This window comes from Andrographis paniculata, unplaced genomic scaffold (genome assembly GCF_009805555.1).
Source record: "Andrographis paniculata isolate CXL003 unplaced genomic scaffold, ASM980555v1 Contig86END, whole genome shotgun sequence".
Classification (NCBI taxonomy): Eukaryota; Viridiplantae; Streptophyta; class Magnoliopsida; order Lamiales; family Acanthaceae; genus Andrographis; species Andrographis paniculata.
The window spans coordinates 1,246,645-1,251,818 of NW_026137624.1; the positions used below are offsets into that span (position 1 = coordinate 1,246,645).

A 5,174-nucleotide genomic window follows, 5' to 3' on the forward strand; every position below is an offset into this window, starting at 1 on the left:
TGTGATAAACAGAACTTGATTAGTTGGTAAGATAACGTATTCTTGTGTTAGAGAACTAGTAGGCAGATTGTTTAAGTGCCCTGTGAAGTTTGATTTATTAATGTTGTAATTTTATCACATGATTATTTTGGTTCTGGAATTTTGGTTTTTGGTCTGCTGGTTTGAAAGGGAAGAATCTCAATCTGCACCTGTTCGACTCTACCCTAGGATCAGTATGGGTTGAGGTGTTTGTGTTTCTGTCTTGTTGTTTAAGATGGGTGATGAGAGTATAAAAATGATAAAATAATACATGGCTGGAGTATAAAATTATTTATAATGAGAGTATATTGTATCATGACTGGGAAAGATAACAACGCGCACAGCCGCGGGGCTGACAGCTGAGATGCACCCAGCCTGGCTCACTGTCATCTACAGGTATTTCGTCACAATGCCAATCAGCTTCATTTTTGCATTACAATTATACTCATTGTTCCAGTTACAGTGAGTCATCGTCTTTTATTTCAAATTTGTGCAGGAAAGGGAGGGTAAGAGGTGCTGATACTTTGCCTGGATCAGATCAGATCCTTTATTTGTTTATTTTATATATTATAACATAGTTAGATTCAATTCATCGTATTCACTCTCAAATTGATTGAGGGTGAGATGGGAATTGTTTTCACGAGGCTGTTTTCTTCACTCTTCGGGAACAAGGAAGGTCGGATTCTTGTGTTGGGCCTCGACAATGCCGGAAAGACCACCATTCTTTGTATGCCTCATTTTTCGCTTCATACGATTCATGTTGTTGTGGTTGCCTACTTGCCGTGGTGATGACTTTTAATTAATTCTCTATAGCTATTGGTTTTTGCAGATCGACTTCAGATGGGCGAAGTAATGTCTACTATTCCAAGTACTTACCTTGTTATCCTCACTTTAAGCAATTCGATACTGTTATTCTATGAACGTGGGTTGACTGACATTTAACGCGCTAATTTTTGGATATTTTGCGTTGTTTCTAATTGTTTGATGTTATTCTCTTCTCTTGAGCTTGTTTTGGTTGCTTTCTTGAGTTCATTAATTTGCTGCATCTATTTCATAGGCAGAATTTAATATGACAAATGGTGATATGCGAAATGTGTAGTCTGAAAATATGATTAGGGAAACTTTGCTTTACTTGATTAATGAGTAGATGTCTTTTTCATTTTACAGCTATTGGGTTCAATGTGGAAACAGTGCAATATAACAACATAAAGTTCCAAGTTTGGGATTTAGGTGAGTTTATCATCCTTAATAGAATTGGGATTGTTTTCAAAGTTTTTTGGCTTTCAGGATCCTTGATGTTTGACTTGGACTCGTGAATTTGTTTATTTTCATATGGGGTTCATCATTTTAATTTTTAATTTCTGAGTTTGGTTGTTATTGACTGTGTCATGTGTCGCCCTTGGTGATTTATGTTGAAATTATGAAAAGAAGAAGTTGAGGACTTCTTGGCTTTAGGTTTTCACTCTCATTAGAGCTCCAGAGCATGAAAACAAATGATGTCCATGGATGAACTATTCACATTAATACACAGTGGAATGAATTTGTAACAACTATCAGCTATTAAATGTTGCCACTGGCTATGGTTTCAAATGCTGCCATACATTATAAAAGATAATTGTAGGTTTATCTTAGAGAATGTAGACTACAAGTCAACATTATCCTTCTAGTTAGCCTAAGATATTTTTTTTTTTAAATATATATAATCACTTCACCAATGAGGGAGGAATATTGTTTTGTTATACTTGCAGTTTCGGCGTGTCTCATGAGCTAAATGATTGGAATGTAAATGTTTTAAACTTGCTTCCTTATTTTTTCTTTTTCATTCTTTCCATCAAGGAGCCGAAGGATTTTATAAGTTATGATTTACTTTATAGACATACGATTTGCTTATGAGGGTGGGTCGTGATTCTAGAGTATAATTAGGCATCTAGGCCATTAAGCTTAATGCAACTACAAAACACAGTTATAACTTTAACCTGTGGAAGTCATAAAATAACATTCAAGAAAATAACCATGGGAATGCTCTTTGTTATCACAATTTCATTTATGCTAAGTGGTTTTGTGATTACTTAGTAGTTTCTCTTCCAACCATTTCTAAGAAGTCATTTTGAAGTTTTTTATTCGTAACATTGGTGGTTTTCCTTGTTGTGGTAGGTGGGCAGACCAGTATCAGGTAACTAATTACTCAAAAAAGTTCCAAGTAATTACTTGTGATTTTTATTTCTATCGTCTATTTAGTTAATTTGTCCAATTTAATGGTTCTCTTTTCAATCACACAATACTGACATGTGTCTGTACCCTGTCTAATATTGCCTATTGGATTTGTGCAGTAATGACATTTCTTCGTTCTAAATCCATGTTAAAATCTCTCTCTAATGATTTTTTTTTCATACTTTTTTACTTTTCAATAGAAAGTTTTATTTTTTATTCTGTATCTAAGAATTGATAGATTTAGTTAATTACTGCCATGGATAAATAGTTTACCCAGGTGAAATTGTCAAAATAATATTCTGTTTTCAGGTAGGAATTGCTTTTATTGTTATTATTTTTTAGAAAAATTTTAACTTTTTTCTTTTGTATATTTTTTAATACTTTATGTGGTGCTTGACAACATCAAGTTCACTTTAATTTTTCAATGGAAGTGGTAAAAATGTCTAGCAGTAGTTTTTTTTTTTTTTTTGCTATATTATTGCAGTCACATTGGTTGTTGTTCACTAGGAGCTTTGGTTAACTATTGAATTTCAATGATTGTTTATCTCGAATGTGTTTATATATATACATAAGTGGATAAGTCAAAATTTTGAATTAAGACAACACTTTGCCAAATCCTTCAAATCTGGATAGATTGCTGGTACATTTTTTTGTTGATAGCCAAAGTGCTACATATTTTTATTACTAGATGATGCTATAGCGAGAATCCTTATTTCTATATAAAACATGACTTGTGGTGAGTGAGTGCATCTTACAATAGACCTTACTCATCTTTGAACCAACCACATGATACACATATACTAAATGATATTCTTATTTTCCGGTATCTTTTCCTTTTTATTTCTTCCTAATCCCTTGAATCGATGCTAAGATGTTTTGCTTTGTTGCTTAGGCCATACTGAAGGTCCTATTTTCCCAATACTCAAGCGATAATATATGTTAGTGATTCAAGTCATACTGATAGACTAGTGGTTGCCAAGGAAGAATTCCATGCAATATTGGAGGTGATATTTCCATTTATGTACTATCAGAAGAAAGTTCATCACCTATATATTTCAAAGGGGATGTTCTTGTTCCGTTTTACACCAAGGTTAATGGAAGATCAAATAAGCTAAACTCTATGTTACTGGACAGATCTTAAGAATGTAATGAAAATATTTTTTATTTCATATGTCACCATCACATATTCATGGTAAACAACTTGCTTGTGCTTGGCTTCAACAGGTATGCTGTCCCGATTATGGTACTTTTAGTTGTCAAAGGTTAACAATGTTCTCATTAATTGTGAAGCTTTAAATTTCAAGAACATAATAGAATTAGAGTGATGTTTTTTTAATAAACACTTTAGTAGTTTTTGTAAAATATTGAATGGCCACCGTTTGCATAATTTTGCTGCACATAATCCTTTGAAGTTCTCTGAGTGTTCTTACAGTAAGTTCCTACCTAGGTGGCCCTGGAACTTGAACCAGTACTTAACAGTTTGTTTACCTTTAGCTTTGGTTTTTAATATTTTAGGCCTTGGCAGTTTGTTTTCAACTTAAATAAAAATGAAAAATTGTTCTTGTTTCTAGTTGTTTTAATTTTCCCTACGTCAGTTAAACTGTTTGTTTAAACTGTTGATGATCTTTGTTAATGATTGACTGTACTTTCCTCTTTCTTATATGGAATTACATTGGTCCCTTGCCAGGAGGAAGAGCTAAAAGGCGCCGTTGTCCTCTTGTTTGCTAACAAGCAGGTGGAATTTTATACCATTCTTTCTGCTATATATATATATAAACATTAACATTGCACTTAATTTACATACGATAAGCATAAATTTCTTGATGCATTTGCATACTTGTTAACTCTGTGTGTCGGTTGAAGTTGCTTGTTAATCCACTCACAAGTTAGATAAGTGTACTCTCTTATGGCTTAACATTATCTGACTTACAGGATCTTCCTGGAGCAATGGATGATGCTTCGATAACTGAGGCCTTAGAGTTTCACAAAATTAAGAATCGGTAATGGTCTATCTTCAAAACTTCCGCCATAAAGGGAGATGGCCTCTTTGAGGGCCTAGACTGGTAATTCATGGATACATAATGTGCTTTGGTACCTAATTCATGGATATAATACCATGTATTGTACGACATGTCTGAATATACATACTCGTATTGTTCTAGTTGCAAAGCTTTACACTTCTAATGTCTGTGTTATGGCATGTTATACATACATTTTGAACGTCTGTTGATATCTATGGCTCAATATACTCAAAAATTGCACTTGTGGATGCTGTAGGTGACACACTTTTCCTGGTCAAGGTCTTCGTGACATCCGCCTCAGTCCCGGACACACCCCTTATTTTGCCGACCATTGCTGGGGCGACTACCCTTCGCGATGTCGTTGGTGAAGATCCTATTGAGTGGAACTACAAGGACGTAAGGATCTACTTTAATACCTTTCTTGTATTGCCTTCCGAAATTTATAAGAAGTATGACTTAAAGTAATCTCTGTGTTGGCAATTGCAGCTCATGCGCCGGGCTTGAAATGTTGGTACCGATACACCCATGTTAATTGCCCCGTTTGTCATATGGATTGAATGTCGAACCTGTCTTTGGATGGATTGTGTTGAGTTTTTGTTGAACTATGTCTGGAATTGATGCGTAGACCTTTGTGGTTTGAATTCGTATGGTGAAAAATGTGCCTAATGGGATTGATGGATAACCGTATTTGCTTATTGCGTTGTTTACTTGTGTTTGAACTGTTAAGCACGTTTTGCGGAACATGTTGTTGATGTGTAGATACTAGTAGGCTTGTTCTATGGGTTGCTTTACTTTGTTGGTAGGTATGGAATTCAGATTTTAATATGAATTAATGTTTGCGCGGGGCGTAATGATGATGATGTTTATAGCAATCTTTGTATTCGTAATTTATTTTCGTATCATACGCATCACAGCAGGTCCATT

At 34.5% G+C, this 5,174-nt stretch overlaps 1 pseudogene; it reads left to right on the top strand.

The window, feature by feature from the left end:
* Window positions 1–642: 642 nt before the first annotated feature.
* Window positions 643–4,960, top strand: LOC127242248 (ADP-ribosylation factor 1-like; annotated as a pseudogene).
* The last annotated feature ends 214 nt before the right edge of the window (window positions 4,961–5,174 follow it).